We start from the raw sequence: 9,658 nt of genomic DNA, 5'->3' as shown, positions 1-9,658 counted from the left end.
ATTCATTCAACTCTGCGAAAAAGGAATCCAATGGTAGCATTGGAGAATGCGGGCATCGATCCCGCTACCTCTCGCATGCTAAGCGAGCGCTCTACCACTTGAGCTAATCCCCCAAACCTGTGAAACTTGACGTCAGTTTCACGTCACACCAGGTCACAATTTTCATATACAGTCACAGATGACATTGCTTTTTTTTTTTTTTTTTTTTTTTTTTTAAGTGTGGACTCCGTTTTCCCATACTTGAAGAACATTTAAGGAGTCCACAACGTGATTGGTGACCTACAAATACAGTCGAGCAACTTTCTAGCAAACCCTTTCTATGCACATGGAGAATCAAACCGGGGACAGTGAAAAAACTTGCATAGTTTGTAGAAAAAAGTTGTGATGTAGCACAATCCCAAGGAGAACCGTTGAACTTTTATGGGTTGGTTTGTTTATCGAAAATGCTGAGAGGTCGTGAAGGCCTCCTGGTCTTTTTTTTTCCTCCTTTCTGTGGTTGCTAAACTGTAAGAAGAGAGTAGAGCATGAGCCTTAACACAAAACATTAAAAGAGAATAAATGCAACACCAATGGTGAAAAGCAAGACATGCGTTGGCCGGGAATCGAACCCGGGTCAACTGCTTGGAAGGCAGCTATGCTCACCACTATACCACCAACGCTTTCGGAAGTGTACGTTTTTTTGACATTTTCTGCAATAACACTAAACTTTCTGTTGACAGAAGCATTTGGATGCAATGTAATGATGAAAAGTATAAAACACAACCTTTTAGCAGAGGATGGTTTCGATCCATCGACCTCTGGGTTATGGGCCCAGCACGCTTCCGCTGCGCCACTCTGCTCGTAGTGTTGGATGCTTAGAGTCGAAGTCTAATTACTGTCTGCCTTCTGGTCTGTGTCGTGTAATTTATCAGCCATTTCTTATCTGTTGGCAACTAGATTATTCTTGGTGTTTTGCAATTATTTCTTTGTTTTTTTCTGTTTCCTTTAGTCATATTGTTGAAAATCATTTGAAGAAACGGTGTCTGACCTTGCTTAAGGTGCAGGCAAAAATTGTGGTCCATTGGGTCTCTGTGGCGCAATCGGTTAGCGCGTTCGGCTGTTAACCGAAAGGTTGGTGGTTCGAGTCCACCCAGGGACGTCGCACCCTTTTGCAGTCCACCCAGAGACGTTGCACAGTTGGAGAAGTTTTTGCATTGGTGCTGAGCATCTCTCTCATGTAAAAGCCATTTTGCTGACTATGTTTTGAATTCACGAGGCAAACTGGAGAAAAACTTTCTGTATGAGATAAGATAAACAAAACTTCCTTCGAGCCGGAATTGAACCAGCGACCTAAGGATTGCTAATTTAGAGCTACAGTCCTCCGCTCTACCAGCTGAGCTATCGAAGGATTGTTTTGGCCACTGTCGAAAGCCTCCTAGGTTTGGCCGTGGGTGCCACGGGCAGATGGTAAAAATGATTCATTCAACTCTGCGAAAAAGGAATCCAATGGTAGCATTGGAGAATGCGGGCATCGATCCCGCTACCTCTCGCATGCTAAGCGAGCGCTCTACCACTTGAGCTAATCCCCCAAACCTGTGAAACTTGACGTCAGTTTCACGTCACACCAGGTCACAATTTTCATATACAGTCACAGATGACATTGCTTTTTTTTTTTTTTTTTTTTTTTTTTTAAGTGTGGACTCCGTTTTCCCATACTTGAAGAACATTTAAGGAGTCCACAACGTGATTGGTGACCTACAAATACAGTCGAGCAACTTTCTAGCAAACCCTTTCTATGCACATGGAGAATCAAACCGGGGACAGTGAAAAAACTTGCATAGTTTGTAGAAAAAAGTTGTGATGTAGCACAATCCCAAGGAGAACCGTTGAACTTTTATGGGTTGGTTTGTTTATCGAAAATGCTGAGAGGTCGTGAAGGCCTCCTGGTCTTTTTTTTTCCTCCTTTCTGTGGTTGCTAAACTGTAAGAAGAGAGTAGAGCATGAGCCTTAACACAAAACATTAAAAGAGAATAAATGCAACACCAATGGTGAAAAGCAAGACATGCGTTGGCCGGGAATCGAACCCGGGTCAACTGCTTGGAAGGCAGCTATGCTCACCACTATACCACCAACGCTTTCGGAACTGTACGTTTTTTTGACATTTTCTGCAATAACACTAAACTTTCTGTTGACAGAAGCATTTGGATGCAATGTAATGATGAAAAGTATAAAACACAACCTTTTAGCAGAGGATGGTTTCGATCCATCGACCTCTGGGTTATGGGCCCAGCACGCTTCCGCTGCGCCACTCTGCTCGTAGTGTTGGATGCTTAGAGTCGAAGTCTAATTACTGTCTGCCTTCTGGTCTGTGTCGTGTAATTTATCAGCCATTTCTTATCTGTTGGCAACTAGATTATTCTTGGTGTTTTGCAATTATTTCTTTGTTTTTTTCTGTTTCCTTTAGTCATATTGTTGAAAATCATTTGAAGAAACGGTGTCTGACCTTGCTTAAGGTGCAGGCAAAAATTGTGGTCCATTGGGTCTCTGTGGCGCAATCGGTTAGCGCGTTCGGCTGTTAACCGAAAGGTTGGTGGTTCGAGTCCACCCAGGGACGTCGCACCCTTTTGCAGTCCACCCAGAGACGTTGCACAGTTGGAGAAGTTTTTGCATTGGTGCTGAGCATCTCTCTCATGTAAAAGCCATTTTGCTGACTATGTTTTGAATTCACGAGGCAAACTGGAGAAAAACTTTCTGTATGAGATAAGATAAACAAAACTTCCTTCGAGCCGGAATTGAACCAGCGACCTAAGGATTGCTAATTTAGAGCTACAGTCCTCCGCTCTACCAGCTGAGCTATCGAAGGATTGTTTTGGCCACTGTCGAAAGCCTCCTAGGTTTGGCCGTGGGTGCCACGGGCAGATGGTAAAAATGATTCATTCAACTCTGCGAAAAAGGAATCCAATGGTAGCATTGGAGAATGCGGGCATCGATCCCGCTACCTCTCGCATGCTAAGCGAGCGCTCTACCACTTGAGCTAATCCCCCAAACCTGTGAAACTTGACGTCAGTTTCACGTCACACCAGGTCACAATTTTCATATACAGTCACAGATGACATTGCTTTTTTTTTTTTTTTTTTTTTTTTTAAGTGTGGACTCCGTTTTCCCATACTTGAAGAACATTTAAGGAGTCCACAACGTGATTGGTGACCTACAAATACAGTCGAGCAACTTTCTAGCAAACCCTTTCTATGCACATGGAGAATCAAACCGGGGACAGTGAAAAAACTTGCATAGTTTGTAGAAAAAAGTTGTGATGTAGCACAATCCCAAGGAGAACCGTTGAACTTTTATGGGTTGGTTTGTTTATCGAAAATGCTGAGAGGTCGTGAAGGCCTCCTGGTCTTTTTTTTTCCTCCTTTCTGTGGTTGCTAAACTGTAAGAAGAGAGTAGAGCATGAGCCTTAACACAAAACATTAAAAGAGAATAAATGCAACACCAATGGTGAAAAGCAAGACATGCGTTGGCCGGGAATCGAACCCGGGTCAACTGCTTGGAAGGCAGCTATGCTCACCACTATACCACCAACGCTTTCGGAAGTGTACGTTTTTTTGACATTTTCTGCAATAACACTAAACTTTCTGTTGACAGAAGCATTTGGATGCAATGTAATGATGAAAAGTATAAAACACAACCTTTTAGCAGAGGATGGTTTCGATCCATCGACCTCTGGGTTATGGGCCCAGCACGCTTCCGCTGCGCCACTCTGCTCGTAGTGTTGGATGCTTAGAGTCGAAGTCTAATTACTGTCTGCCTTCTGGTCTGTGTCGTGTAATTTATCAGCCATTTCTTATCTGTTGGCAACTAGATTATTCTTGGTGTTTTGCAATTATTTCTTTGTTTTTTTCTGTTTCCTTTAGTCATATTGTTGAAAATCATTTGAAGAAACGGTGTCTGACCTTGCTTAAGGTGCAGGCAAAAATTGTGGTCCATTGGGTCTCTGTGGCGCAATCGGTTAGCGCGTTCGGCTGTTAACCGAAAGGTTGGTGGTTCGAGTCCACCCAGGGACGTCGCACCCTTTTGCAGTCCACCCAGAGACGTTGCACAGTTGGAGAAGTTTTTGCATTGGTGCTGAGCATCTCTCTCATGTAAAAGCCATTTTGCTGACTATGTTTTGAATTCACGAGGCAAACTGGAGAAAAACTTTCTGTATGAGATAAGATAAACAAAACTTCCTTCGAGCCGGAATTGAACCAGCGACCTAAGGATTGCTAATTTAGAGCTACAGTCCTCCGCTCTACCAGCTGAGCTATCGAAGGATTGTTTTGGCCACTGTCGAAAGCCTCCTAGGTTTGGCCGTGGGTGCCACGGGCAGATGGTAAAAATGATTCATTCAACTCTGCGAAAAAGGAATCCAATGGTAGCATTGGAGAATGCGGGCATCGATCCCGCTACCTCTCGCATGCTAAGCGAGCGCTCTACCACTTGAGCTAATCCCCCAAACCTGTGAAACTTGACGTCAGTTTCACGTCACACCAGGTCACAATTTTCATATACAGTCACAGATGACATTGCTTTTTTTTTTTTTTTTTTTTTTTTTAAGTGTGGACTCCGTTTTCCCATACTTGAAGAACATTTAAGGAGTCCACAACGTGATTGGTGACCTACAAATACAGTCGAGCAACTTTCTAGCAAACCCTTTCTATGCACATGGAGAATCAAACCGGGGACAGTGAAAAAACTTGCATAGTTTGTAGAAAAAAGTTGTGATGTAGCACAATCCCAAGGAGAACCGTTGAACTTTTATGGGTTGGTTTGTTTATCGAAAATGCTGAGAGGTCGTGAAGGCCTCCTGGTCTTTTTTTTTCCTCCTTTCTGTGGTTGCTAAACTGTAAGAAGAGAGTAGAGCATGAGCCTTAACACAAAACATTAAAAGAGAATAAATGCAACACCAATGGTGAAAAGCAAGACATGCGTTGGCCGGGAATCGAACCCGGGTCAACTGCTTGGAAGGCAGCTATGCTCACCACTATACCACCAACGCTTTCGGAAGTGTACGTTTTTTTGACATTTTCTGCAATAACACTAAACTTTCTGTTGACAGAAGCATTTGGATGCAATGTAATGATGAAAAGTATAAAACACAACCTTTTAGCAGAGGATGGTTTCGATCCATCGACCTCTGGGTTATGGGCCCAGCACGCTTCCGCTGCGCCACTCTGCTCGTAGTGTTGGATGCTTAGAGTCGAAGTCTAATTACTGTCTGCCTTCTGGTCTGTGTCGTGTAATTTATCAGCCATTTCTTATCTGTTGGCAACTAGATTATTCTTGGTGTTTTGCAATTATTTCTTTGTTTTTTTCTGTTTCCTTTAGTCATATTGTTGAAAATCATTTGAAGAAACGGTGTCTGACCTTGCTTAAGGTGCAGGCAAAAATTGTGGTCCATTGGGTCTCTGTGGCGCAATCGGTTAGCGCGTTCGGCTGTTAACCGAAAGGTTGGTGGTTCGAGTCCACCCAGGGACGTCGCACCCTTTTGCAGTCCACCCAGAGACGTTGCACAGTTGGAGAAGTTTTTGCATTGGTGCTGAGCATCTCTCTCATGTAAAAGCCATTTTGCTGACTATGTTTTGAATTCACGAGGCAAACTGGAGAAAAACTTTCTGTATGAGATAAGATAAACAAAACTTCCTTCGAGCCGGAATTGAACCAGCGACCTAAGGATTGCTAATTTAGAGCTACAGTCCTCCGCTCTACCAGCTGAGCTATCGAAGGATTGTTTTGGCCACTGTCGAAAGCCTCCTAGGTTTGGCCGTGGGTGCCACGGGCAGATGGTAAAAATGATTCATTCAACTCTGCGAAAAAGGAATCCAATGGTAGCATTGGAGAATGCGGGCATCGATCCCGCTACCTCTCGCATGCTAAGCGAGCGCTCTACCACTTGAGCTAATCCCCCAAACCTGTGAAACTTGACGTCAGTTTCACGTCACACCAGGTCACAATTTTCATATACAGTCACAGATGACATTGCTTTTTTTTTTTTTTTTTTTTTTTAAGTGTGGACTCCGTTTTCCCATACTTGAAGAACATTTAAGGAGTCCACAACGTGATTGGTGACCTACAAATACAGTCGAGCAACTTTCTAGCAAACCCTTTCTATGCACATGGAGAATCAAACCGGGGACAGTGAAAAAACTTGCATAGTTTGTAGAAAAAAGTTGTGATGTAGCACAATCCCAAGGAGAACCGTTGAACTTTTATGGGTTGGTTTGTTTATCGAAAATGCTGAGAGGTCGTGAAGGCCTCCTGGTCTTTTTTTTTCCTCCTTTCTGTGGTTGCTAAACTGTAAGAAGAGAGTAGAGCATGAGCCTTAACACAAAACATTAAAAGAGAATAAATGCAACACCAATGGTGAAAAGCAAGACATGCGTTGGCCGGGAATCGAACCCGGGTCAACTGCTTGGAAGGCAGCTATGCTCACCACTATACCACCAACGCTTTCGGAAGTGTACGTTTTTTTGACATTTTCTGCAATAACACTAAACTTTCTGTTGACAGAAGCATTTGGATGCAATGTAATGATGAAAAGTATAAAACACAACCTTTTAGCAGAGGATGGTTTCGATCCATCGACCTCTGGGTTATGGGCCCAGCACGCTTCCGCTGCGCCACTCTGCTCGTAGTGTTGGATGCTTAGAGTCGAAGTCTAATTACTGTCTGCCTTCTGGTCTGTGTCGTGTAATTTATCAGCCATTTCTTATCTGTTGGCAACTAGATTATTCTTGGTGTTTTGCAATTATTTCTTTGTTTTTTTCTGTTTCCTTTAGTCATATTGTTGAAAATCATTTGAAGAAACGGTGTCTGACCTTGCTTAAGGTGCAGGCAAAAATTGTGGTCCATTGGGTCTCTGTGGCGCAATCGGTTAGCGCGTTCGGCTGTTAACCGAAAGGTTGGTGGTTCGAGTCCACCCAGGGACGTCGCACCCTTTTGCAGTCCACCCAGAGACGTTGCACAGTTGGAGAAGTTTTTGCATTGGTGCTGAGCATCTCTCTCATGTAAAAGCCATTTTGCTGACTATGTTTTGAATTCACGAGGCAAACTGGAGAAAAACTTTCTGTATGAGATAAGATAAACAAAACTTCCTTCGAGCCGGAATTGAACCAGCGACCTAAGGATTGCTAATTTAGAGCTACAGTCCTCCGCTCTACCAGCTGAGCTATCGAAGGATTGTTTTGGCCACTGTCGAAAGCCTCCTAGGTTTGGCCGTGGGTGCCACGGGCAGATGGTAAAAATGATTCATTCAACTCTGCGAAAAAGGAATCCAATGGTAGCATTGGAGAATGCGGGCATCGATCCCGCTACCTCTCGCATGCTAAGCGAGCGCTCTACCACTTGAGCTAATCCCCCAAACCTGTGAAACTTGACGTCAGTTTCACGTCACACCAGGTCACAATTTTCATATACAGTCACAGATGACATTGCTTTTTTTTTTTTTTTTTTTTTTTTTTTAAGTGTGGACTCCGTTTTCCCATACTTGAAGAACATTTAAGGAGTCCACAACGTGATTGGTGACCTACAAATACAGTCGAGCAACTTTCTAGCAAACCCTTTCTATGCACATGGAGAATCAAACCGGGGACAGTGAAAAAACTTGCATAGTTTGTAGAAAAAAGTTGTGATGTAGCACAATCCCAAGGAGAACCGTTGAACTTTTATGGGTTGGTTTGTTTATCGAAAATGCTGAGAGGTCGTGAAGGCCTCCTGGTCTTTTTTTTTCCTCCTTTCTGTGGTTGCTAAACTGTAAGAAGAGAGTAGAGCATGAGCCTTAACACAAAACATTAAAAGAGAATAAATGCAACACCAATGGTGAAAAGCAAGACATGCGTTGGCCGGGAATCGAACCCGGGTCAACTGCTTGGAAGGCAGCTATGCTCACCACTATACCACCAACGCTTTCGGAAGTGTACGTTTTTTTGACATTTTCTGCAATAACACTAAACTTTCTGTTGACAGAAGCATTTGGATGCAATGTAATGATGAAAAGTATAAAACACAACCTTTTAGCAGAGGATGGTTTCGATCCATCGACCTCTGGGTTATGGGCCCAGCACGCTTCCGCTGCGCCACTCTGCTCGTAGTGTTGGATGCTTAGAGTCGAAGTCTAATTACTGTCTGCCTTCTGGTCTGTGTCGTGTAATTTATCAGCCATTTCTTATCTGTTGGCAACTAGATTATTCTTGGTGTTTTGCAATTATTTCTTTGTTTTTTTCTGTTTCCTTTAGTCATATTGTTGAAAATCATTTGAAGAAACGGTGTCTGACCTTGCTTAAGGTGCAGGCAAAAATTGTGGTCCATTGGGTCTCTGTGGCGCAATCGGTTAGCGCGTTCGGCTGTTAACCGAAAGGTTGGTGGTTCGAGTCCACCCAGGGACGTCGCACCCTTTTGCAGTCCACCCAGAGACGTTGCACAGTTGGAGAAGTTTTTGCATTGGTGCTGAGCATCTCTCTCATGTAAAAGCCATTTTGCTGACTATGTTTTGAATTCACGAGGCAAACTGGAGAAAAACTTTCTGTATGAGATAAGATAAACAAAACTTCCTTCGAGCCGGAATTGAACCAGCGACCTAAGGATTGCTAATTTAGAGCTACAGTCCTCCGCTCTACCAGCTGAGCTATCGAAGGATTGTTTTGGCCACTGTCGAAAGCCTCCTAGGTTTGGCCGTGGGTGCCACGGGCAGATGGTAAAAATGATTCATTCAACTCTGCGAAAAAGGAATCCAATGGTAGCATTGGAGAATGCGGGCATCGATCCCGCTACCTCTCGCATGCTAAGCGAGCGCTCTACCACTTGAGCTAATCCCCCAAACCTGTGAAACTTGACGTCAGTTTCACGTCACACCAGGTCACAATTTTCATATACAGTCACAGATGACATTGCTTTTTTTTTTTTTTTTTTTTTTTTTTTAAGTGTGGACTCCGTTTTCCCATACTTGAAGAACATTTAAGGAGTCCACAACGTGATTGGTGACCTACAAATACAGTCGAGCAACTTTCTAGCAAACCCTTTCTATGCACATGGAGAATCAAACCGGGGACAGTGAAAAAACTTGCATAGTTTGTAGAAAAAAGTTGTGATGTAGCACAATCCCAAGGAGAACCGTTGAACTTTTATGGGTTGGTTTGTTTATCGAAAATGCTGAGAGGTCGTGAAGGCCTCCTGGTCTTTTTTTTTCCTCCTTTCTGTGGTTGCTAAACTGTAAGAAGAGAGTAGAGCATGAGCCTTAACACAAAACATTAAAAGAGAATAAATGCAACACCAATGGTGAAAAGCAAGACATGCGTTGGCCGGGAATCGAACCCGGGTCAACTGCTTGGAAGGCAGCTATGCTCACCACTATACCACCAACGCTTTCGGAACTGTACGTTTTTTTGACATTTTCTGCAATAACACTAAACTTTCTGTTGACAGAAGCATTTGGATGCAATGTAATGATGAAAAGTATAAAACACAACCTTTTAGCAGAGGATGGTTTCGATCCATCGACCTCTGGGTTATGGGCCCAGCACGCTTCCGCTGCGCCACTCTGCTCGTAGTGTTGGATGCTTAGAGTCGAAGTCTAATTACTGTCTGCCTTCTGGTCTGTGTCGTGTAATTTATCAGCCATTTCTTATCTGTTGGCAACTAG

The 9,658-nt window shown here is 43.5% G+C and overlaps 26 non-coding genes across 26 annotated transcripts; 6 read left to right on the top strand and 20 right to left on the bottom strand.

The window, feature by feature from the left end:
- Positions 1-40: 40 nt before the first annotated feature.
- Positions 41-113, bottom strand: TRNAA-AGC (transfer RNA alanine (anticodon AGC)). Its single transcript has one exon. It is a non-coding gene; the product is annotated as a tRNA-Ala (tRNA).
- A 474-nt stretch (positions 114-587) lies between these two features.
- TRNAG-UCC (transfer RNA glycine (anticodon UCC)) lies at positions 588-659 on the bottom strand. The gene has a single exon. It is a non-coding gene; the product is annotated as a tRNA-Gly (tRNA).
- A 405-nt stretch (positions 660-1,064) lies between these two features.
- On the top strand, positions 1,065-1,138 carry TRNAN-GUU (transfer RNA asparagine (anticodon GUU)). Its single transcript has one exon. It is a non-coding gene; the product is annotated as a tRNA-Asn (tRNA).
- A 163-nt stretch (positions 1,139-1,301) lies between these two features.
- On the bottom strand, positions 1,302-1,387 carry TRNAY-GUA (transfer RNA tyrosine (anticodon GUA)). Its single transcript is given in 2 exon segments — positions 1,302-1,337; positions 1,351-1,387. It is a non-coding gene; the product is annotated as a tRNA-Tyr (tRNA).
- Positions 1,388-1,495: 108 nt separating this feature from the next.
- Positions 1,496-1,568, bottom strand: TRNAA-AGC (transfer RNA alanine (anticodon AGC)). The gene has a single exon. It is a non-coding gene; the product is annotated as a tRNA-Ala (tRNA).
- A 474-nt stretch (positions 1,569-2,042) lies between these two features.
- On the bottom strand, positions 2,043-2,114 carry TRNAG-UCC (transfer RNA glycine (anticodon UCC)). Its single transcript has one exon. It is a non-coding gene; the product is annotated as a tRNA-Gly (tRNA).
- A 405-nt stretch (positions 2,115-2,519) lies between these two features.
- On the top strand, positions 2,520-2,593 carry TRNAN-GUU (transfer RNA asparagine (anticodon GUU)). Its single transcript has one exon. It is a non-coding gene; the product is annotated as a tRNA-Asn (tRNA).
- A 163-nt stretch (positions 2,594-2,756) lies between these two features.
- Positions 2,757-2,842, bottom strand: TRNAY-GUA (transfer RNA tyrosine (anticodon GUA)). The gene is given in 2 exon segments: positions 2,757-2,792; positions 2,806-2,842. It is a non-coding gene; the product is annotated as a tRNA-Tyr (tRNA).
- A 108-nt stretch (positions 2,843-2,950) lies between these two features.
- TRNAA-AGC (transfer RNA alanine (anticodon AGC)) lies at positions 2,951-3,023 on the bottom strand. Its single transcript has one exon. It is a non-coding gene; the product is annotated as a tRNA-Ala (tRNA).
- A 472-nt stretch (positions 3,024-3,495) lies between these two features.
- Positions 3,496-3,567, bottom strand: TRNAG-UCC (transfer RNA glycine (anticodon UCC)). The gene has a single exon. It is a non-coding gene; the product is annotated as a tRNA-Gly (tRNA).
- A 405-nt stretch (positions 3,568-3,972) lies between these two features.
- TRNAN-GUU (transfer RNA asparagine (anticodon GUU)) lies at positions 3,973-4,046 on the top strand. Its single transcript has one exon. It is a non-coding gene; the product is annotated as a tRNA-Asn (tRNA).
- A 163-nt stretch (positions 4,047-4,209) lies between these two features.
- On the bottom strand, positions 4,210-4,295 carry TRNAY-GUA (transfer RNA tyrosine (anticodon GUA)). The gene is given in 2 exon segments: positions 4,210-4,245; positions 4,259-4,295. It is a non-coding gene; the product is annotated as a tRNA-Tyr (tRNA).
- Positions 4,296-4,403: 108 nt separating this feature from the next.
- On the bottom strand, positions 4,404-4,476 carry TRNAA-AGC (transfer RNA alanine (anticodon AGC)). Its single transcript has one exon. It is a non-coding gene; the product is annotated as a tRNA-Ala (tRNA).
- A 472-nt stretch (positions 4,477-4,948) lies between these two features.
- Positions 4,949-5,020, bottom strand: TRNAG-UCC (transfer RNA glycine (anticodon UCC)). Its single transcript has one exon. It is a non-coding gene; the product is annotated as a tRNA-Gly (tRNA).
- A 405-nt stretch (positions 5,021-5,425) lies between these two features.
- TRNAN-GUU (transfer RNA asparagine (anticodon GUU)) lies at positions 5,426-5,499 on the top strand. The gene has a single exon. It is a non-coding gene; the product is annotated as a tRNA-Asn (tRNA).
- Positions 5,500-5,662: 163 nt separating this feature from the next.
- Positions 5,663-5,748, bottom strand: TRNAY-GUA (transfer RNA tyrosine (anticodon GUA)). The gene is given in 2 exon segments: positions 5,663-5,698; positions 5,712-5,748. It is a non-coding gene; the product is annotated as a tRNA-Tyr (tRNA).
- Positions 5,749-5,856: 108 nt separating this feature from the next.
- TRNAA-AGC (transfer RNA alanine (anticodon AGC)) lies at positions 5,857-5,929 on the bottom strand. The gene has a single exon. It is a non-coding gene; the product is annotated as a tRNA-Ala (tRNA).
- Positions 5,930-6,399: 470 nt separating this feature from the next.
- TRNAG-UCC (transfer RNA glycine (anticodon UCC)) lies at positions 6,400-6,471 on the bottom strand. The gene has a single exon. It is a non-coding gene; the product is annotated as a tRNA-Gly (tRNA).
- A 405-nt stretch (positions 6,472-6,876) lies between these two features.
- TRNAN-GUU (transfer RNA asparagine (anticodon GUU)) lies at positions 6,877-6,950 on the top strand. The gene has a single exon. It is a non-coding gene; the product is annotated as a tRNA-Asn (tRNA).
- A 163-nt stretch (positions 6,951-7,113) lies between these two features.
- TRNAY-GUA (transfer RNA tyrosine (anticodon GUA)) lies at positions 7,114-7,199 on the bottom strand. Its single transcript is given in 2 exon segments — positions 7,114-7,149; positions 7,163-7,199. It is a non-coding gene; the product is annotated as a tRNA-Tyr (tRNA).
- A 108-nt stretch (positions 7,200-7,307) lies between these two features.
- Positions 7,308-7,380, bottom strand: TRNAA-AGC (transfer RNA alanine (anticodon AGC)). Its single transcript has one exon. It is a non-coding gene; the product is annotated as a tRNA-Ala (tRNA).
- Positions 7,381-7,854: 474 nt separating this feature from the next.
- Positions 7,855-7,926, bottom strand: TRNAG-UCC (transfer RNA glycine (anticodon UCC)). The gene has a single exon. It is a non-coding gene; the product is annotated as a tRNA-Gly (tRNA).
- Positions 7,927-8,331: 405 nt separating this feature from the next.
- TRNAN-GUU (transfer RNA asparagine (anticodon GUU)) lies at positions 8,332-8,405 on the top strand. Its single transcript has one exon. It is a non-coding gene; the product is annotated as a tRNA-Asn (tRNA).
- Positions 8,406-8,568: 163 nt separating this feature from the next.
- On the bottom strand, positions 8,569-8,654 carry TRNAY-GUA (transfer RNA tyrosine (anticodon GUA)). The gene is given in 2 exon segments: positions 8,569-8,604; positions 8,618-8,654. It is a non-coding gene; the product is annotated as a tRNA-Tyr (tRNA).
- Positions 8,655-8,762: 108 nt separating this feature from the next.
- Positions 8,763-8,835, bottom strand: TRNAA-AGC (transfer RNA alanine (anticodon AGC)). The gene has a single exon. It is a non-coding gene; the product is annotated as a tRNA-Ala (tRNA).
- A 474-nt stretch (positions 8,836-9,309) lies between these two features.
- Positions 9,310-9,381, bottom strand: TRNAG-UCC (transfer RNA glycine (anticodon UCC)). The gene has a single exon. It is a non-coding gene; the product is annotated as a tRNA-Gly (tRNA).
- Between the last annotated feature and the right edge of the window lie 277 nt (positions 9,382-9,658).

This window comes from Ranitomeya variabilis, chromosome 2 (genome assembly GCF_051348905.1).
Source record: "Ranitomeya variabilis isolate aRanVar5 chromosome 2, aRanVar5.hap1, whole genome shotgun sequence".
Lineage (NCBI taxonomy): Eukaryota > Metazoa > Chordata > Amphibia > Anura > Dendrobatidae > Ranitomeya > Ranitomeya variabilis.
This window is presented reverse-complemented; position numbering and strand designations above follow the sequence as displayed.